Source organism: Acinonyx jubatus, chromosome B3, assembly GCF_027475565.1.
Source record: "Acinonyx jubatus isolate Ajub_Pintada_27869175 chromosome B3, VMU_Ajub_asm_v1.0, whole genome shotgun sequence".
NCBI classification, from domain to species: domain Eukaryota; kingdom Metazoa; phylum Chordata; class Mammalia; order Carnivora; family Felidae; genus Acinonyx; species Acinonyx jubatus.
This window is the reverse complement of record NC_069386.1, coordinates 81,889,363-81,912,391: the sequence shown is the minus strand read 5'-3', so window position 1 is coordinate 81,912,391 and position 23,029 is coordinate 81,889,363. Positions and strand designations below refer to the sequence as shown.

The 23,029-nt window shown below is 42.2% G+C and overlaps 1 long non-coding RNA gene across 1 annotated transcript in view; it reads left to right on the top strand.

Moving 5' to 3' along the window:
* The window catches only part of LOC113601285 (uncharacterized), a 70,090-nt gene that overhangs the window by 13,009 nt on the left and 34,052 nt on the right, over positions 1–23,029 (top strand). Inside the window, exon 4 of the long non-coding RNA XR_008299357.1 lies at positions 1,969–2,043. This is a non-coding gene — a long non-coding RNA (uncharacterized LOC113601285). The remainder of the gene's footprint in view (positions 1–1,968; positions 2,044–23,029) is intronic.

Genomic DNA, 23,029 nt, shown 5'->3' with positions numbered 1-23,029 from the left:
CTTTGAGATTCCAAGAAAAGGGCATATTAGCCTTATCCTTCTTCACTTAGCACAGCTTCGCCTCTTGTCCCTCAGTTGTCCAGCTTCTAATTCTGCAAACAACAGCTGGAGAGCATGAGTGAGGGCCAACTCGGCAGCTGTGTGTTGGGAATCAAGAAGGCATCCAGGATGAAGATACTGTCTGGCTACAGCTGCTGCCAAGATGGGTGTGTGTGTGTGTGTGTGTGTCAGAGAGAGAGAGAGGGAGGGGGGGGAGGGAGGGAGAGAGAGAGAGAGAGAGAGAGAGAGAGAGAGAGGGAGAGAGAGAGACAGTGATGGGAGTACTCATAGCCGGGAGTGGGTAAAAATTGCTGACCAACTTTCTTTTAAGGGTGGTAAATGGAATATTCTTAAAAAGTTTTAATTCTGTACCAGAGAAGATTTCACTTTGTATTTTATTCCAAATCCTAGTGATTGGAAAATCAGAAATCTACCTTTCTGGATCCTCCAATTGCTCACGACCATGCTTTGCACACACACCCTGGCTGCCCTGGCAGCTGAGTGTGCTCAAACACTCTGGGGTTGGCTGGAAGCTGCCTCTAGGCTGGTGCCTCAAGGAGGGATCTAGAAATATGTGAAAAGATTAAAAGTTCAAGAAAAGGCTGTTGTTTCCAATCCCAGTTGAAGAGAGGCCTCTTCCTGGAAAGTGATAAGGGATTTGTGCATGTGGTTTTGTTCCTGGCCAAACATAAGTCTTGAGCTGGGTAATGTGTTTCTAATCATAATTTGGATTACCCCTCACACTAACCAAATGCTTGGTTGTCTGAGGAGGCCAATCCTCGGGCCCCAGAGAGACATGACAAACCTCCACCGAAAAGCTAGGAAACTCCCAGCCAGTAGGCACATTCTGAGACTGGTAGGCTACAACTGCAGTCTCTCTGTGCTGGGAAAGGCTGGAAATTACTGTTCACAGTGTGTGGGCTTCTGCAGCCTGGAGCTGTCCCCTTTGGTCACTGTTGATATACTCCTCTCAGGGACCAGCTGGAAATGGCTGGCTCAGGCCAAGCTGAGCCACTGGGGCCATGTGGGGTTTGGAGGCGGGGCTCCCAGAAGGAAGCCAGAATGAATATTGAGACACCAGTGGCTCCCAGGTTTCTCCCAGGTCTTTTTTTGGCAGATAGGAGAGAAAACCAAAGAGTAGGGCAAGCTAAGTAAGAGTTAGCATAAAAGCCTCTTAGGGGCGCCTGGGTGGCTCAGTCAGTTAAGCATCCGACTTTGGCTCAGGTTACAGCTGTGAGTTTAAGCCCCACATCAGGCTCTGTGCTGAGAGCTCAGAGCCTGGAGCCCCTTCGGATTCTGTGTCTCCCTCTGTATCTCTGCCCCTCCCCTGCTCACACTCTGTCTCTCTCTCTCAAAAATAAATACACGTTAAAAAAACGTTAGCCTCTTAGATCATCCATATTCATTAAGACAGTTACTATGAGTTTGCAGTTCACTGTCAAGGGCCACACAAATTTTGCTGATTTTGAATGTAGCCAACTTTTAAGAACAATGTCACCCAATTTGGAAATGCAGAGTTCTTTATGAAGGAAGCCCTGCACTTCAAGAGTACAAAATGGGCTAGGAAATGAGAAAAGGGTGGTTTTGCTAAGTCAGGATATGGGAGGCTTAGAGAAGATAAATGAATAAAAGGCAGGCAATTTCGCAAATGAAAATGGATTCCATTTCATTAATGATGTGCAGGAAAACTTTACGTGATTATTAACACTTATGGCATACAGATGACATGGGCCCCACCCCCGCTGTGAGCATAGGACAGGATGTGAATTCCACTGCTTTGTCACCATTGAAACCTCTCTCTCTCCCTCTCCCTCTCTCTTCCCCGGCCCCCTCAGTCCCCACACGTGCATACATGTGGTGTGGTTTCAAAAGAAATGTTGGTGGTAGTTTAGAGGGCAAGACATATAATTGTTGTGTTTCTCTTTTCAGCTCTTAGGAGGAAAATACCTAAGAAGAGGTGATTAATCACTGTCTGAAAAGTGCTTTGAGATCCTCTGAAGAAAGGTAATTATAAGTATGAGACGTTGTTCCTGGATGTGTGATTACATGTGATTATATGTTAGAGTGGTGCTAGACTGCTTCAAATGCATTCCTCTCCTACATCTCCAAACAGGAGAGGGCTGGGATGTGGGAGGGGGGAGGACTAGGAGGAAGAGGAGATATTGGAACAAAGACCATATGTAGTGTTTCATGTCAAGCGGGAGGAATCCAGCCTGGGGACCTGGGGTCTATGCAGAAGATGGACATTTGAGAGCGGAACCAGAACTTTCCTTTGTTCCCCGGGAGAGTTTGCCTTCCCACCCCTTTACAATCCGTACTCTGTGGACTTTTAGGGTGATCTCTTTGTTCAGGTTTTCCCCAAGAAGTCAATGACTGTGTATCATCACAGGGGAAACCACCTTCAGTTTTCCAAGAGAACTGGAGGATTGTTTTCCAGGTAATTGTTACGTGGGCAATAATCATTGATCATTAAAACCTTTATTATTCTCTGTACTTAAGGAGCTGCTTTTCTTAGAAAGTCCCATATCTTCTCTCCAACCACGTCGTATTTTAAGAGGAGGGGGGCTCTAATGTGCAGTATGTAGCCAGAGTGAGACCACCTCTCAGACTGTCAGCGGTCTCTGACCTCAGGGGCCCAGAAGCAGTAGAGGGTGTTGGTTAAACCTCAGATCCAGAGCCGGCTTGAATTCTGGACCTGCTGCTCCTACTCACAGCACTTGAGGCACGTTATTCAAGCCCTCAGAGTCATGGTTTCTTCATTTGTAAATTGTTTAGTAATGGTATCTACTTCTTTGAGTTATTGTGAGCATTCAAAGAGTCATTGTACATAACACTTACAGGGCTTCGTAGGTTGGAAGGGCCAAGTAAGTGTTTGCTGTTGAAGCTTCTGTTGCTGCTACTACTATTTCCTAAGAAACTACAGGCTCGTTTAGAACAAATTATTTAGAGCAAATGACTACTACTGCCATCATTAATAAAGTCTCCTAAAGAACTAAAGGTTGATTTAAAGCAAAATGCTCAAGCAGCTAAGATTATTTTTGGCACTCTTCCACTTCTGTTCTCAGTTTCTCCCTTTTTGTTTTGGTTTTTCCAAATTTCTGACACATTACCAGGGCTTAAAGTTTTAGTGATGTGTTCCACATATCCCCTATGAATGTAAGGGACTTAAGGTACAGATACCTCTAAGGATGAATTCAAGGAGACTGAATGCTTGACTTTTTTGTGAAAAGCAAAGTAATAAAACTTACTGACCTCTCGAACTTTGAAGCTGGACTTGAGGGACCATCTAGTTCAAACCCAGCATAGGCAAAGGACTCACCTTTGGAGGCAGGCATAGTTGGTTGATCGGAGAATGGGATTTGAGTCTTGGGTTAAGTTAGACTTAAATTAAGAGCTATGATCCCGTAAAACATGGTATGACTACTTGTGAAGCTACTTCTCCTGAACTACCCTGTGGCAATGTGCCATTGGTCTCCATAAAAAGATGTTATAAGATTGTCCATAAAACTGTATTTTGTGCACTAAAGGAGATGTAGCTGAAGCGTCCTCCTGGTCTCTTTATGAAAGCACTCGAGTGGCCATACCATTCAGTTCTAAGTACCGGAAACAGCTGGCACTTCTGGAACAACTGTTTGTTTTCATCTGATGAACGTCGTGAACGTTTTATGTGATCATTGATCATGTGATTAATGCTTGTCGCACTGGCTGCTAGGAAGCTCAAGGTCAAATTGATATTCCACCTCTATGAATAGAAGCCAATAGCTACTACAAATTTCAGATGTTCACTGCAGCTGAAAACTTTATAGCTCCTTTTCCTAAGCTGTGCTCACCACAGTAAGCTGGGAACACATCCTATGACACAATGGATATTTCTAGGGGGAAAAGGGAGTTTTGGTGCACTTTATATTGCACACTTTGCTTCCTTCTTGGATATTCTTGATGCTTATATGGGTATCTTAAATGTTCTGAGAAGCCTGATAGTTTCAAATCAAATACAAAGAAAAAAAACCTTTTTAAACCTGTGCTTGTAAAACTTGTTTGACCACAGAATCCTTTAAAAATGTTATCTCCAAAGTCTAGTTTTATTTGAAATATGTTTTGGGAAATGTTACCTCTCAGTAACATGTAATCAAATCCTGTTTTTTGGATTTATGTCAGTACACAGGTTGGTTCTTGACTTGAGTCTTCCTACTTTTGCATAGCAAGAAGAGAGTTCAGGTGTGTATATTAGATCAGTCAACTGATGAGGTCCCTTTGAGCTCAAAAATTTGGTGATTCCTGATTAACAAATGAAGAAAAGTTTTTCACAAGTGTCTGCTTATGGAATTAAGAATTTAAGTTTACTGACATGAAGACTAAAGTTAGAAATTAAAACATTGTGTAATATTTCTGACATTCTTTATTATATCTAATCTAAAAGATTGCTTTAAATATCATGTTTTTAGGGGCGCCTGAGTGGCTGAGTTGGTTAAGCATCTGACTCTTGATTTTGGCTCAGGTCATAATCTCACGGTTCATGAGTTCAAGCCCCACATTGGGCTTTGTGCTGACAGTGCGGAGCCTGCTTGGAATTCTCTCTCTCTTTCTCTCTGTCCCTACCTTACTCATGCTCTCTCTCTCTCTCTCTCTGTCTCAAAATAAATAAATAAGCTTGAAAAACAATTTTTTTAAAAAATCATATTTTTAAAAACAACCCCCAGGGGTATAAAACAAAGATAAAAATTTCCTTTGAAAAGCATCAAAGTCAAAAAGTTATAAAATTTTCATCTGAACTCCTGTTTGGTTGTAGAATTTAACCCCTCTCCTTGCTGCTTTGATAAAGGCTTACATAATCGGGGTGATGCAACTTCATGGTGTATCTTGAGGGGATTGTGCAACTAGGTTTACTCCTCAGACGTGTGCCCCATGCAGAGCCTGTGATGTTCATTTCACAGGCACCTTTGCCTTTAAGATCCCTTCCTCTCCACTCTCCATTAAAACTCAACAAACAAAAACAACAGCAAGGACCTCAAACCCCAGCCACATATATATTACTTGGGTGGGAGCCTGGGACCTGCCTTAGACAACGCACTCAACTTCTGGGGTTGCTTCATCCCTTTGACTGGTGAGCTAGACCCAAGGGGAAATTTTGCGAAGGAAAATCACCTTCAAAGAGAAGGGATAGGCTGCAGGGAGAAAGCATAGGAGCTCCTGCTCAGGTCCTTGGTTGACATTCAGCTCCTTCAGCAGCCTACCTAACATGTCACCGTAAACCCAGCGGCTTTCATTGCCTTTCTCTTTGTGTATGACTGTGGAAGCTGTGTGATTTTGTTATTGCTCTGGGCCACTTGTCTCTCCGATTGTATTTCTGTGCTTTTCCTCCATGTTTGACAATGCCTACCATGTATCAGGTATTATGTCACAAAATTGCCTATGCCCCTGTCCTTGACCTTGAGGAGTTCACAGGTTAGAAGAGCAGATGGGCACTAGAAACAGTTTCCATTCAATGTGACAAAGACTCCAAAAGAGCCATGTATAATGACCACGGAGGCAGTAATGGAGGTGACATTTGAGTCAAGTCTTAGAGAATGTGTTAGACACTGATTTTTCCATTAATAGAATTACTTTTCTGCTTAATGGCAACCAGCCTGCTAGAAGGAGAAGTATAAACCAATAACTTGCTTTGGATTAACTCAGGAGACTAACTGACAGAACCTATTAGCTAAAGGCTAGACTCTTATTTCAAGCAATTCAGTGAATGTTCAGGCCTTAATCATTTCAGTTATCAGAGGACCAGACCATCTGGAAAGTAGACTCTCTAGAACTTACGCTCAAGTTTCCCTGATGTAAAACATGTTCTAAGTATAGTCTTTGATTTTGGAAATTCCTAGGATTAGCTTTGGTGTGTGTTCAATAATACCTCGTTTCCCAATCTCATGGCAGATAGAAAATAAGTGGCATATTTAAATGGCTGTATAGATGAAAATAAAGCTCATTAGTGAAGAACTGGTTTTAATTTAAATTTCAGAGGAAATTTTGCAAAGTGCAAGAACATGAAGGGTCAGCTGGCTTCTTGAGTTTGCGAACACTGAAAGGTGGTTAGTAGACTGAGGGCTGGGCAGAGTCTTGTGGATTCTTTTCCAGTTACTTTTCTGAGACAAAACCACGGGTGTCAACCATGTGACATAATATCCATCACTTCTCTAGCTGTACGAATAGTTCTCTAAGTTGATGTTAATAGAAAATCTTTCTCTTTAGCAAATGCTCTTTCTTTAGACTTAGCATTTCATTTCTTCCTTTCCACTTCCCCAAAATTCAATTTAATAATGATTTTTGGCCGTCTCTGTCTATTATATCCAGAGCCCAGGGTATCCTTATCTTCTGTTCTGTCAGGGTTGACGTGGTATCCATCCAGATGGTTTTCCAGTCCCCACATTTAAATAGGACCCTTCACCACCAAGACCATGGGGCTGGCACCACATTTGAAAGCGGTGCTTATGTTCCAGTTGCTAGTTTAAAACTTAGAATCAGGGCGTCTTTTGGGATGAGCACCGGGTGTTGCATGGAAACCAATTTGACAATAAATTTCATATATTTAAAAAATAAAATAAAATAAAATAAAACTTAGAATCTGCTATTTCCAGACTTGAGAGTTTTGCTCCTCACTATCTGTGGTTGTACACTCTCTGGTGGTATTTCAGTACGTATGTATGACTCCTACCAGCCCACAAACTCATTAAGAGCAAGGAATGTGTCTCATTTGTCTTTGTATTCCATAGTTCATTACATAAAGGAGGTGCTTAAGAAATATTTGTTAAATAGATGCTATGTGTTTATCCTAAAAGTTCATAAACTGGACAGTCAGATGTAGGTTTTCCTGTGCAAGGAGTGAAAACGGGAAAGTATCATGTATACAAGTCTCAGAACTTGACTTCTCATAATATTCTTTTTTTAAAAGGAAGATCAAGGAATCTCCTCATAAGTGACATGTGAATTTCTCCCCAGTGTGATCCAAGAATCCCCATGTACTTTGTGCTCAAATGGGACATTCTACTTTAGGATCTTGTATTTGTTTGTGGATCAAATACTCTCTCAAGAAAGGTGAAATCTGGACTGAAAGTGAATAATCTTGCCCTCTGTGGAAGGCCGAGGCAAGTCATTTCAGTGTTTCTTGTCTAAAATCCCAATAACACAGCTACGGGTAACTGGACGTCTACTCTGTTTCAGGCATTCAGGCATATAATCTCATTTAGTCCTCACAAGGATTTCAGGACCTGGAGGGTTAAAGTCTTCCCCAAGGTCACATAAGTAAAACGTACCTAAAACTAAACCTAGGAAGAAGCCTCCCACAATCTGGCATTCTCCAAATCTCTGTGAAAGAAAATTTTAGCATCCAGGTCTTCCAGCAAAGAATCTTCCCTCTGTGTCCCACTTCCAAGTCATGCTGGTGGAATGTCCACCTGTCCATAGACACCCTACCCTGCCCAACTTCCATTCCAGCCCTAGCCGCCATATGCTCTCCATGGACAGCTCAGTAGCCACCTCAGAAGTCTACCTTGCCCTCCTCAAATCTATTCCCCACACCAAGGCTTGAATGGTCCTCTCAACACTCATGTATGATATGTAATTTTTCTTGATGAAAAACCCTCCACTGATTTTTCTACTTACTTTTAGGGTAAAGACCGAAGTCCTTAACCAGGCCTACTGTGACCTGCCTTGTTTGGCCCTAGAAGACTGTTACAGTCTCTTCTCATTCTCTGGGCTTCTACTATTCCAGCCATTCCCTCAGCCTAGATTGTTCTTTCCTTCCCTTTCATAGTGTAGGCTTGACGCCCACTCTGCTGACAGAGCTCAGCTTAATAGTGTCTTCTTCAAGGGACTTACAGGTACTTCATGGCATCGTGTGCCTCTCATTCATAGTGTTAATTTTCTGTGTACTTCTTTAATTATTTTGTTACTATCTGGCTCTCCATGAGCCTGTAAGCTGCATGAAGGCAGGGACTGTGTCCGTTTTCGTTCACTAGACCCTAGCCGAGAACCTGAAGGTAGTGAATAGTTGCTAAGTATTTGTTGCATAATTTAATGCACTAACAGCTGGCAAGTGACAGAACAGATTTGAACTCAGAAGTTCAGCACCCTCTGTCTTTGGTGTGTGGCCAGGCCCCCAAATGGCCCTTATTATCAAAGGACCTCAGGTGTGGAGACAGAGAGGAAGGTAGAGATGGGGAGGCTCATGCCTCCCTCTGGGCCTGGGAGGGGCTGTTGATTGAGCTTGTCGTTGAACACTCACCCTGCTTCAGCATTACTACTGGCACTTTGTATAGATTCTTGCAATTAATCTCTCTCAACAAGTCTTCGGGAGGTTAAGTAACTTGCCTAAAGTCACCCAGAAATTAGGTATGGAGCATGGGTTCAAGCCTGAGCCATTTGGCTCTTCACCCACATTTGCAAGCTTTTGGCTATCTGTCCTTGGCTTCCTTTGTTCAATGTTTCCCCCCAACTTTGAGTCCTCTGATTTTAGTTTCTGTTCTTTTTCTTCTAAATCTCAGTTTTTATTTCTTCTTTATTATGTCTCCTTTCTTCCCCCACCTCTTTCCTTGCTCTGCCTTGTTTCCTTTTCTCCCTCCTAATTCCATTAGTGATGAGAACCATGACGTTATTTACCTGGAAATTATATTTCAGGACGCTTTCTCTCAGCAGCCAGGAGCTTCGGGCACACTTTGCATCTTTGTAAAACAAAATGCAGATGAGAATTATAAATCTCTAAGCTTGCAGGCTCATACTTTCATGATTTGTTAAGATACAGTTTTAAAATCATCTCTGATTTTGAGCTTTGAATTTGGAGTAGTAAAGGTAGTAAAAGCAATATAAAGAAAGGGAAGTAAACTTCAAAACTGCCTTCTTTTTTTTTTTTCCCTGTGAGAAGTCCACTATAAATTGTGGAGATGCTTCTCAAATAAAATTAGATTCCGCTGCTGCCTGCTGCTTCCCTCCACATTTCATCTCTTTTCTCTAAATCGCCGAAGCCTCTCTCGGGACACTAGGTAATCTGAAGAAAGAATAGAGTGTTCAGGCACCACAAGTTCTCCAGAGAGCTCAGGCACATCGATTTGCATTTCTGGGTCAGCATGATTTCACTTTCATTTAACCCTTGTACTGACCCTTGTTTTTCAACACTGTGGCTCTTCCCGCCATCTGAGAGCAAGCAATGTGTTCCACCCGTAGAGGATAAATGTCCCCCAGCAGCCCAAAGCATGCAGATTACCCCCAATTCCCCTTTTCAAGGTTCCCGGCATCATTAAAGTCCGTGCAGTGAGGCACTGGCCAGCATTGTAGGTGTCTCTGAATGCAGATTTAATCACATTTAAAAAGGTAGTTTTGTGAGTTAATGGAAAAGGAAATGAGTAGTACAAGTTCCATAGTCAAACATGCCCATGGCTGCCATGGTTTTGCACCTCCTGCGAGCTTGTTAATCCTTGACGTAATGAGAACAACAACAGGGAAGCATGGATGTTGTTGTATTCTGTCTCTCTTTTGTAGGAGTCATGCTGGGAATTCTATGAAGACCCCCAGTGTGTCAGAAAGAGGGACATGACATATTTCTAAGGCTTTAGAAAAGGCTGTTTCTTCTATCTTATTCAGAGTATAATTTCCATTAAGAGGGAGCAAAGATCCCAACAAGATTTAATTACTTGTGCCGTGATAGATAGAGGTCATTAGTTGTTCATCTACGATGAGGTCCGCTTGGCTAGAAGACCCTTGTGCAAAGGTAAATGTGCATCATAAAATGGAAAGCCTGCACAGATGTCGGGTATGAACCTGATGTTAAAGTAATTGAGGTAAAATATTAATGAAATGTTTGTCCCTCAAAGCTTTGCCTCAATTAGTAAGAATGATTTTGTTGCCTTTTTCGTAATTAGTGGTAGTAATGACGTATCTTGACGCAGTTGTTTTAAAAAATATAGTAACAACATTATAAAAATGTGGGTAGACCATGAGAATAAAATAAAAATCACCAATATTCTTAATTCCCAGAGATAACCACTGATAGCATGGTTTTTTTTTTTTCTGTTAGTTTTGGTGTGAATATAAAACTGAAGTAATGCAATAAGTAGGGTTGAAATCTTTTTCACTTAACGTATTGTGAACATTAAATATTCTTCTGCTTCTGCATAGGGTTCTGTCATATAAATGCTTTATAAAGAATTTAAACAATTCTCTATTGGCGGACATCTAGGCTGTTTCCAAGTTTTTGATAATGTGTGTATGTAGTTCTCTAATGAGTACCGTTATAGCTATATTTTAAGCATATCAGTGATGATTTCTTAGAGAAACGTCTAGATACTTAATTGCTAAATCAAAGAATGCTCATTCTTTTAAGGCTTTAAAATACACAAAAACACGCCTTCGGGAAGGCTGAATCAATCTATACTAGCAGTATATACCATTGTACTCATTTTCATATATGTTCCCTAACACTACATATTATTTTAATTTTTTCCCCAATATTTCAAGTGAAAAATGGTGTCTCATACTTGTAACCTGCCCTCCTTAGGTTCTTAATGTCCTTAAACATCCTTTCGAGTGATTATTGACCATTTAAGGGGCACCTGGGTGGCTTAGTCGGTGAAGCATCTGACCCTTGATCTTGGCTCAGGTCATGATCTCACAGTTTCGTGAGTTCGAGCCCCAGACAGGGTTTTGTGCTGGCTGCATGGAGCCTGCTTGGGATTCTCTCTACCTCTCTCTCTCTCTTTCTCTCTCTCTCTCTCTCTCTCTCTCTCTCTCTCTCTGCCCCTCCCCTACTTGTGCACATGGGCGCTCCCTTTCAAAATAAATAAAATTTAAAAAGTAATTATGTCCTTTGAACATTTTTCTCATGTGTTGTGTATCTTTCTGTCGATTTGTAAGATTTTAAGAAATCTAATTAGCCTACTAATTCTTTGTCATTCTTTTGATTTGAGTTAAAAAAAAACCCTCTAAATTGAAAGTGATGCAGTTTTCTTTAGAAAGAAGAGCAGCTGAAACTAGTCGCATAAACAACGTCTGCTCCGACTGCTGGTGTGTGTGTGGGTTTGTTAACTTTGTGTGTACCTCACTCGTTTTCTGGCAGATTCTCTCCAATCAAGAGTCAGAAAACATCATCTTTACAAATAGTTGTGGTTTCATTTTGAGACAAATGAATTATTACTTTAAGTTAAATAAGGGAAAATTACAAATAGTTTTGAGCATTAGCCAATCTTCTATTTACAGCATCCATTTCCAAAGGCTTTCGTTTCAAATACTCTTAAAGGGAAATTTACATTTTCTTTTAATTCACCTGCTGGGCACTTAAAAAGAAGTTGATGTTGGATAAACTATGTCCCTTCCCCTCACCTCTCCCTTGCCCTGACTCCCTCTTCCCCTTTCTTTTTGTCCCTTTCCCTCCCTTCCTCTCCCCACCCTTCCCTTCTCCAGCCCCTACCCCTTCTCTTTAATTGGCTACAGGACCTTAAGTAATGTTCCTCTTTGCTTCTAGGCAGAAGGGATAATTGTGCCTCTACCTGCCTGAGGCAAGAGGGCAGGGGAGGTGGTTGAGCTGCCAGTGAGATCTCTTAAGCATGCGAAGTATAATTTTCCTGCTACTTAAAAATGTAGATGTGCTCAGGTGTGCGCCCACTCACACGCACATGATCCTTAATTTTTTTTTCAGTTTGCCTTTCCGAATTATAAAATGTATATGTAATATTTAAAAATCTCTACCAAGACTGCTAGTTTTTAATGACTGGCAGTAACTCCTTTTGTTAAGTAATGGAGATAGTGATGGCTACATCTTAACCCGAAGAGGGGTTGTGTGAGGGTAATTAAACGGGCCTGTTCAGTTGTCCCTCATCTGGAAAAGGACTGCTGTCTTTAAACAGAGCAATACAATGGCTCGTTTCCAGATTGTTGGGTGGGAGTAAGGATAATACTTTCTGTGATGAAGTTGGCATTTCCCATCTGTTGTACTTGAGACACAGGCCTCCTTCTCTCTACCAATCACAAATATAAAAACTCTGCTGATACTTTGACCATCTGGATTTCCCATCATACCCTGTTTTCACACCTGGAGATTCAGAGCAGACCTTTGATTGATGTTTTTCAAAATTGTCTCATAAAATGAAAGGACAGACGAACAACATTTTTCTAAAATTGTGAACAGTAGAGCCACCGTTCGTAACATTTGTTACTGCTTCTAGAATCGTTAATAATCTTAGCTTCAAGATTTTTCAAAAATGCATTTTTTTTTTTTTAAAGCAAAACATCGCCTTCTCAGCAACTGCTTATGTTTAACAGTGTCAGAGCCAAGATTAAAGTGGTGGGTAATAGTAGTCCCAAGTTCAATATTAAGTTCAGTGAGTTCCATACTCTACTTTAAAATATTTCCATGTTCATGGTTTGCTTTCTCTTAGAGGGCCAGATCCTACCTTCATTTGGTCAGCTGGCAGGCTCTACTAATTGAATAGCTATTTGAAATACCACTTTGAATCTGTCCTAGGGTATGGCATTATTCTGAATTATTACGAAATTAGTCATTTCCACAGACCTCTCTGCCCTTATCTTCCTCGGTACCAAGCCCAGCTTGGGTTCTCAGTGCTGTTTTAGAAAAATGCAGTAGGCCCCAAATTTCCTTTCCTCCTTAGTCACTCCTCAAGCAGCAGCTTGCCTATTTTTGCTGTTTCCTAATTTTTAAGAGGAATGACCGACAAGGGTTTAAGCTTTGGTTTCTCTTTAGATCCTATCAGTCTCCTCAAACACAGTAATCTCTGTTAGCCCCTGGTGTGCTGCTGGGGATCACTGGGCCCCACTGGCTAGCTGCTGCCTTTCCCCTGTAGAACTATTTGCTTTCAGGAAGCTGGGAGCTAATTCCCCTAAATGGTACGCCCTTGGAGACCCTTTAGCATGAACAACAGTGCAGAAACAGGAACTCTCATTCCTTTCCTGGCGTCAGACAAGAGGACCTGGGCACTTAAATATCACATTTTTTATTTCCTTTTTAGTTCACCTGAGGGAGCAGGTGCAATCTTACGGCAGAATGAAGATGACCCTGGCTAGGATCATTTTGTCTGTTAACTCTGCCTCTGCGAGGAAAAGTCTTTTCAATAATTATTAATATGTTTGAAAGGTCTAGGGTGCAGGGAGACAATTAAATACACGATTTGGACCATCCACCCTGAACTATGTAGCATTACTAATAAAAGTGATAAAAGAAACCTTCATCAGGTTAACAATGTGGAGTTTGAAACACATTGCTGCCTCTTTGGTGGGTTTACTTCCTTCTTTCTTTGTAAAACTTCACAGTGAGTAGCCCAGGGTGAAACTGGAACTCGGTGTGGGGGAAAGAGTCCGGGTGGAGGAACAGTCATGTTATTAAGTTATTGCAAATGTAGTGACTGGTGATTTCACACGTACGCATTCCACATTACAGGAAGCTCACACATATAAGAAACCATGCCCTTCTGGCCCCTTACCACCAAATTTTCCATTGCCTACCTCTAAAATCTAATGCTTGCTTATTTTATCACGTCAGCTGCTTTTCTCTAGTGAAGAAGGAATGTGGTCACTTGAACTTCAAGGATAAGAAAGTGATCTGCATGTATCAAGCAAATCTAAAGGACAAAAGGAATTTTTTAAGTTGCTTGCAGTATAGTATAATCTTCCTTCACAATGCTTCCTTTGAGATGGCTTTTTTTTTTTTTTTTTTAATGAAACTAAAATAATCTTGCCAGTGGGGTCATGGAAAATTTTACCAACTCCATTTGTTCATAGTTGCCCATCCCTTCCCATTTCTTTTCCTTCTTTATAGACAAAACTTAACAACAAACATTTGACTTATTTTTGTATTATTAAAAGTCATTTCTAAATAAAAGCTTATAAAAAATTGAACAATATAAAGGAATATTAATAAAAAAAAAAAAAAAACGGACATACTCTCTCCCTCAGTCTCCTGCCTCCCAGCCACATTTACTTTTTACCTGTTGGTAGAACCAGAGTCAGTTAGGGTTTCTATGAATCCTTGACAAATGTGGTAAAGACACATGGGGAAAGAAGGAACTGAATGTCAACCCTTCTTTTCCAACACGCACAAGTTTCCAGAAGTTCCACAAGGTGAAGGGGAAGGGGGAGAGAAAGTTGAAGGAGACCAAAGAGACAGGAGAAGAAAGACGCACCTCCCTTCTTTCTCTCTTGGATGTCAGCTCCTTGAGGTGGGGTTTCTGTATTAACTGTCTTTATAAATTTATCCGGTTAGAAGTAGTGCTGCTGAATGAATGAATAAGAATGAAAAGCAGGAGCTAACTGGCTAAGGTTAGGCAGAGTTCGGTGAAATCATTTATGCTTTTCAGTTTATCAAAGGCTTCCTTGCTTGTATTTTCTGTCAATACCTCAGGTTTTTAACCACTAAGCAGCCAGCATGTGCTCCTTGGAGGTTTAGTGCCACAGGTAGTTGCTGTTAAATTGGACTAATATTAAAGATAGAAACCCGTTTGGAACAAATCCATACTTGGGAGGGGAAACTTTGAGCCATTTCTGCCATTAACTCACTGGGGGATTTGTACCTCAAAGGTCATTAAGATTCACAAGCCCACTGCCTCCTTTTAGGGGAAAAGGGTCCACAAGGAATTCTCTAGGCTTAGTGCCCATCTCTCCAACCACCATGACCACAACTGGTTGAGCTAGGAGTCAACACCTGACCAGAAGATAGCCTTCTTTAGGCTCTCCAGGCCCCCATGAGGTATCGGAGAGTAGCACTGGGTTGTTATTAACTGAAACAATCAAAGCCTCTGTCTTGGGAAGTCTGAACTTGAGACAGAGAGAGAGAGAGACCCAGAAAAAGAGAAAATGAGTCTCATTTACAAACGGGGTAGTCCAGTGAGTGTCAACACGGAAAACTAGAGATGTGGAAAGAGAAGGTAGTAAGCAGAAGCCATGAGGCAAGAGATGACTTTAGTAATGGATGAGGGTGTAGAAAGCCGTCAGTTAGTAGAATAAGCACGTAGAGAAAGGAATGGGATTCAGGAGATGCTTTAGGAATGACAGGATGCTGGAGAAACTGCTATTTTATTCCCAGTGTTCTACTTCCCCAAGAGGAGGGCCACGTAGCTCTGGAAACCATTTAGCTTGCTTCCTCAACCCTCCTGGGTATCCCTATAATGGAAACTCTTACCCTGAAGTGAATGAGTAGGCCTCCATAGTTTGCAATTTGAAAAATCCCCATCTGTAAGAAGAGCAGGTTGTTTAGAGGCAGTCACAAACATCCCCTCCACTGCAGTTTGAGAGAGACATTATACAATGGCATAGAGATGTCCTGGCCAGAGCTTTCCATGGTGGCGAACTCTCTGCTAGGGTGAACACAATTCAAGGTCTTGTTTTCTCTATCGTAGACTTTGGATCTTGATCTCATCCATGTAGACAGTGTTGGCTTACACCAAGTAGGAGATTTAGAAGTCACTCACTGTACAGATTTACAGTGTGAGGTAGAGATTTCCAGAGATAGGACTCCCCTTTGTACAGTTTTTGGTGCTACTCAACACCTTCTCTTTATCAAAACTCTCTTTGGGCTCTTCACCCTTTTCTCTGAGCAGTACTTCTCTTCTTTCTCTTTGGGTTTCATGAATGTTTAGGTTCCTTGTGGTTTGCCTTTCATTTCTCCTTATCTCCTTGCCTTCCATGGAAATGCCCTCCATTGCCATGGTTCTCCTCTGTCCCTATGACCACTTTAACACTTTCCCAGATTTCCAATTCTCCTGGACACTTGCACCTGAAAAGCTCACCAGCATCTCAAATTCAGTGAGTTCAAATGGAAGTTACTTTCTCCCCCGAAGTTCTTCCTCTTGTGTTCTTTGCCCTTCTCTAAGATGGGACCTCAGTGGACCAGACTCAAAGTTCAGAATCCTTTTTACTTCTTTTTTTTCTACCTATGCCCAACAGCAGTTGGGCATAGCAGTTCTAGCTGTGCAATACCAGTGTCATCCATTCTCCCTGTATATTCATTATCTAATGCTGTGTAACAAATCATGCCGAGGTTTAGCAGCTTACAAATGACATATTTATTGTTCCACACAGTTGTTGAGGATTAAGAATCAGCTTAGTTGGTCTCACGAGATTGTAGGCAGGCTGTTGCTGGGGCTTTATTCATCTCAAAGCTTGATCAGGGCTGGAGAATCCGCTTCAAAGATCACCCATGTGGTCGTTAGCAGGTCTCTGTTGCTTGCTGGCTGTTGGCCAGAGGCCTCAGTTCCTCACTGGGTAGGTCTTTCTGTAGGTCGGCTTATTACATGACAGCTTGCTTCTCCCCACAGGCACAGAGAGGAGGGAGGGAGAGGGAGAGGGACGGTGGAGGGGAGACTTAAGATGGAAGCCACAGTCTCTTTATAACCCTAGCTTGAAAATCACACCCCATCAGTTTTGCAATATTGTACGTGTTAGAAGCAAATCCCTAAGTACAGCCCACATTCAGCATGAGGGGAATTAAGACAGAAGTGTCAAAGAATTTGTGGACATTTTTGCTTTTAAAACCACGCCCCCTGCTTCTTTGGTTCTACTTCCGTGGTCCTAAGTCAGGCTCTTGTCACTCCTCACCAGTCTTCGTTCTTAAGATAAAGGCCAAGGTATTTAATACGGGCCACTCGGCCCCCATGTCTGGTTCTGTGCTTTCACTCGACTGCGTTCTATTATCTGTCAGTTTGCTTTTCTCTTTTTCTGGGTCTTCTGTCCCTCTCTCCCACGTTCAGACTTCCCAAGAGTGATGCGTTAATGGTTCAGGCAGTCAATAGCTGGTGTCACTCCAGGTCACCTGGAATGGGGACTGGAGAGCTTCAAGGAGTCTGTCTTTTGGTCAGGTGTTGGCTCCTGGCCCAGTCTGCTGTGCCCAAGGTGGTGGGTGACTTAACCCTGCCTCACGTTTCCTTATCTCCAGCCACAATCCCCCCACCTCCTGCTCTGTGCCCCAGGCCTTTTTCAGGAGGTCACAAGGGCCATTTTCCCTCCCGCCACAAAGCCTGTGCTTGTACTGCTCCTCTGTCTGGCAAGCCCTTCTTTCTGGTCCCCACTTGGCTCACTCCCGAGCATCTTTACATCCCGATAGGTGTCGCCTCTTCGGGTATGACTTCCTGATCCTTCGTCTATGTTAGGTTCCTTATGAGCTCTCCCAACACCCTGTACTTTTCCTTCACAACTCTTATTCATGTGGTTATTTAACATCGCATTCCTTCCTTAGACTGTAGCCTCCACAAGGGCAGGTACCTTGATGCTCACAATGTCTGACAGTTAGTATGAGCACAGCAACTATTTATTATGTGTCTCCAGGCTCTCCTCATGGTGGCATGATTACTCTTTTTCCTGCATCCATGCTTCTCCCTTGCTCACACACTTTCAGTGGTCCTTGAGTGCCTGCAGGGCAGACCCATCACTCTTTTGTCCGGCATTCAAGGCCCTGTGTGATGGGGGCCAGCTCTCTTCTGGTTTTGTTTCTCAGCATTCCTATTAATGGCCCCAAAAAGTTCTAACTGAAGTGAATTACTTGCTGTTTTTTTTTTTTTAATTTTTTTTTCAACGTTTTTTATTTATTTTTGGGACAGAGAGAGACAGAGCATGAACGGGGGAGGGGCAGAGAGAGAGGGAGACACAGAATCGGAAATAGGCTCCCGGCTCTGAGCCATCAGCCCAGAGCCCGACACGGGGCTCGAACTCACGGACCGCAAGATCGTGACCTGAGCTGAAGTTGGATGCTTAACCGACTGCGCCACCCAGGCGCCCCACTTACTTGCTGTTTTTAAAGCACACTTTGTGCTTTGCTCTCTATGTCTTTGGTCCTCTTGGTCTCTATATCCTGGAATGTATTCTTCCTGAGATGATATAAAAATCTCTTTAGGAAACTTTTTATTTGTATCTTGTGCATTGCTTGTTTAGATATAGATATAGATATAGATATAGATATAGATATAGATATATACACCTCCTGAAAATTTTGCTGAATTTAATTTAAATCATAGACATCATGACATTTCACTTTTGAATACTATGAGAAAATAAGAGCATTTTCTTTCTCAAACACAATACCATTTTAATACTTACTAATTAACAATAATCTCTTTATACCATCTAATATGCCATCTGCTTTATATTTCCTGAATGTCCCCCAAATGTCTAATTACAGTTGACCTCGTTGAATTAAGGGTCAGCCCAGGTCCACACCCTGCATTTGGTATTTAGGCTCCTGATTGACTGTTCATCACTTGTGGCTTTGGCCCCGTGTCATTTAGCTTGGCCTCGGAGATGTAGGTCTGACAGGTTTAGGGCACATCCAGCTTGAGAATCCCAGGAAGGCCACAGGTTCAGGATTTTGACTGCTCGGGGAGCAAGCTAAGTTGAGCCAACTATTTCTTCCTAAGCCCTTCTAAGAGTAAAATCTGGCCTGATCTTCTGCTCCCTGCCCCCTGTTGGCCATGCTCCAGCCACACTGATCTGCTCTCTCTTGTCACTCAGTGTACCCAGGGCCTTCACACACCAAGGCCCTCCCATTTGCTTATTTGGCTGCCTAGATTCTTTAATCCCCACTTGGCCTGCCCTCCCTCCCTTCTCTCTCCAGCCTGCCCTTCTACACACATTATTTGCCTGATGAATTCCTATTCATCCTTTAAGAATCGGCGCAAATGTTACTTCCTTAGAGAAGCCTTTTTTTTTTTTTTTGCCTCTCCCACCTCCATACCCAGACCAGGCCAGAAACCCCTGTTAAATTCTCTTGTTGGACCATACTTTTCCTTTGCAGCACTTATTTATGCAACTGCAATGAAATAATGATTTGTGGGATTACCTTTTGAATGTGTCTTTTCCCAGCTGAGACTTGAAACTCCACAAGGAAAAGAGCCATATTCATGTTGCCCACAGCTGTATCTCAGAATTTTGCAGAGAGCCTGACAAACATAGGTGAGCAGTAGAATATTAATGAGCGGATGGATGGATGGATGGATGGATGGATGGATGGATGGAAGTACGTAAGAAACCAGTCAAGTTTCTGAGAGAGCTTTGAAGAATGGATTAACTAGGCCAGTTGGATACTCCAGGACCTCCTATGCGTCTGGATGGGCAGTTTTGGAGAATGGTCAGAGATAGACTGCTTTTGGGTTAGAGAAGGTGAAAGGAAAGACATTTTTTTCCATGGTGTCAACCTGGCAAAAGGATGTCTTTACTTTCTTTGCATTTACTCCTGAGATATAGAGAAATCTCTCAAATCCATTCATCCTTGATGACAAATCACAAGGAAATTTTCAAGTCCCTGAAGTTTCCTGGCTTCGAAATTTTTTTTCTTTATAGGTGAGCATCTCAGAAATTGATGTTAAAGAGAGACAGAGCCTTGGATTCCACACATTTCCCTGAAAAGGACTAGATTCCACACAACAAAAAGTCTATTACAAAGCAATGTTAATCTTTTGGAGAATTTCACTAAATAACTTCCTACAGAGATCTCAGCGGTTCCTTCCATAATGTTCTGAGCAAATGTGCTGAAGCCACTTAAGCACAGTGCTTTCCTCATGATGGCAGAGCCCACAGACACTATTTACATGCCCCAGTGCCATTTAGATCTTAACTATAAATTACCGCATAAAGGTTAATAGAACTGAGCCAAGCTTTAGGAAAGGCCTTGTGCACAAAATTGCCTCATATATTGGTGGATGATAATAGAAATAAACACTAGAAAGAACAAGAGGTGTGGCAGGGATAAAAGAGCAAAGTTCTTTGAATATTACTGGAAATCCCTATCAATGGATCAGCAGGGCAGAGATGTTAATTTCTAAGGAACTCTTTTATTCCAGCAGCAGAAAATTCATTTTATGGTCATTTGTTTCCTATTGCCCTTTTGGCCTTCAACTGGTAAAACAGTCCATTTAAAATGCCTCCTGAATTAGCTCCAAGATTTTCCTTTGGTGCTGATAAGGTCTACCTCCTGAAAGAATAACAGCTAACAATGTTGATCAAAGAGGCTTTCTACTCCCCAAACTTTAGAAATGTCCAGCGACATCTTTAAGTGAAAAAAGCCACATCTGCCTTATATAACAGTAATGTGATGGTCAAATGGTTTTGCTTCACCCCCATACATGTGGGTTATATATATCTGCTTTTGAACAGTTGCTGGCAACCTAAAACATTTCTAAGTCCATGGTTCTCTCAAATGAAGCATGACAGGTACATGCCTGGGTTTGAAATGAGTTACAGCTGATTTTCTAGTCACCCTGACAATTTACACGGGAAAGCAAATGGATGGGGTTGGTAGCTTCAGCTCTCTCTCTCTCTCTCTCTTTTTTTTTTTTTTTTTTGAGTCTGTCAGATTCCAGATAAGAAGGTGTCTACTCTACCCAGTTCCCCAATCTTACTGGTTTAAAGGCCTAAGTGAACGTACAGACTGTTAGCAGATTATCACATGTCAACCCAGGAGACTGAAAGGGAGAGCAATGCTCAGCATCTGGTCCTTGGGTCTCCTCCCATAACTGAGAGCAGTTGCAGTGACACCTCCATCCAGCCCTCCCCTCAGCGTCCCGGTGTGAGGGCTCATGGGCTGCAACAGATTCAGACTGATCCCATGTACACCATCCATGCAAAAGTGGGCCTCCGTTCTGGAGGAGGCAAGGACGAGCAAGACCTGGCAGAGTTTCTAGGTGTCACTTCACCCATCATGGTCTTGTGGCTCCCTGAGGAGGGGAGAGCTGTTCCACAGCTCAGAGGAAGACACTCCAGTAGGAAGTAGAGAATACTGTCTGAGACGGGGAGAAGAACTCCTGTGGGAGGGAAGTAATCACGTAACTGTGCAGCAAAGACGACAGTGGTGTGAGTGACGCCCTGGCAGTTAGGAAAGATGCCCTCAGCCGCTTACGATGCCAGGTTTCAGTTTCCTCCCTAAAACAACACATGAGGACCTTACCTTTCCTGTTCTGTTTTTTAGATCAGAAGCACACACACGTGATAGAGTGGAGAGAGAGAAACACTTAAGTCAGCTTTGTTATTCTCCAAGGAAGCCCCAGATCAGAGATCAGAAACAGAAATTGCCATACCGTGTCAGCTTGAAGTCACTGGAAGCTAGGTCTGTCTCGGACAGGATTTCATAAGGCAGGCTGGGGGGAAGCAAGTTTTCTCTATGACAGAGGCTCAGCGTTCACCCCAAACATCTTGTTTTCCCTGACCTCTGGCATCCCCAAATTTATCCGAAAATTTTAAAGCTTTTTGTATTTTCAGCGTCTAAGGATAAAAAGGTCTCACATTGCATAAAGCAATGGTTTCCTTTTCTTTCTTTCTGTGTCTCTCTGTCCTCCCCCTGCCCCAACCTATTTTCTATCTGTCTGTCCATCCCTCCATCTATCCGAAAGCTACCTCTTTCAAGCTTCAGGGAGGTCCTTCCTGGTTCTAGTAACCTGAGATTTGGCAAACAAATCCATGCTCCCTTTATGAGTTTATAGATTTAACATATATCCCTTTTCAGCTTTGGTTTTTTACATTCGTCCTATAAACTATGAGCAATCTGAAAGCCCACTCACTCAAAATCACTTTTCCTGATAACTCTAGTCAACATTGTTCTCTGTCCCTTTCCTAATTTGTTTCCTGATACTACTTGGTGCTTTATTACATGTTGTGTTAGTTTTCTAGCTGCTGTAACAAATTGCCCTAAACTTAGTGGCTGAACACGGCACACATTTATCATGTTGGAGTTCTGTAGGCGAGAACTCCAACAGAGGTCTCATTGGAGCTAAAATCAAGATGCTGGGATTTCATTCCTTCCGGAAGCTCTAGGGGAGAATGTGTTTCCTTGCTTTTTCCAACTTCTAGAGGCTGCCTGTATTCCTTGGCTCACGGCCCTCTTCCTTCACTGCAAAGAGAGCAACATCGCATCTCTTTGAGGCACCTTCCGTTGTCACCTCTCTTTCTCCGGTGTTCTCTGCCTCCCTCTTCCTTTTGAAGGACGCTTGTGATTACATTGGACCTTGATAATCAAGAATAATCTCCCTATTTTAAGGACATCAGATTAACAGTTTAATTACATTTGCAACTTTAATTCCCCTTTGCCATGTAGCCTAACAAAGTCACAGGTCTTGGAATTAGGATGTGGACATTTTGGGGGGCTGTTGCCCAATATTGTGCCTCCCATATATTGGTACTCCTTTATAAAGTTTTTCCCAGTTTGATGTATGGAGATTTTGATCTAAGTAGACTGTGGACTTCTTGAAGGCAACTCTGTGACAAAATATTTTGTTTTTCTACATTTTTGGTCTTCTGCATACCATTTTCAAAAATGCCAGAATTTAATAGGATCTTGGTAAGTACTTACCAGCCCCTCCTAATGGCTTTGATTCTTCCATTTGATTCTATCTTTCCTGGAAGTTTGTACGTACAGAATATTCAGGCACTGGTACACTGCCTTTGTACATGTGGAATTTTACTGGAAGGAGTTATTGGGAGTGATTAGTAGTTAGCCTCTTCATCACTCTATTTTGGTTTTACAATGGATAAAAATATCAAAATTAGAAGTTGTGGGCATGTGTAATGAGAAGAAGATAAGACAAACAGGTGACAAGTACAGAGATATCTTTGGGATTCCTCCAGCAGCTCCACCAGGAGGCAGATGGTTTCTTTCATGCAACAGTGGGAGCCAGACTATAGACCAAGCCGAATTCTGATAGCCCTTCCTTCCTGGAAAGTCCCAGAACCTCCTACGGTAGAAAACAACCACAATATTTCTAGCAGATTCCAAAGAGAATAATTGACCAAGGATGTCACATTCTATCTCTAAGACTAAAGAATTTGTTCCAGCAAGGAGCTGAGAGATGAAAAGGAGCATTTTACTCTTGCTTATTGGCTCTCTCTTTTAAGTGTTGGCCCAGTTAAAATATGTTTAACCACAGGCACCACAGTTATTAATTCATTTAACTAAAACCAGCTATTTGTCAGGAACCGTATTGGCCCAAAGGTCAAAGAACATTTCTCTAATAAACATTTTTATAGAGTT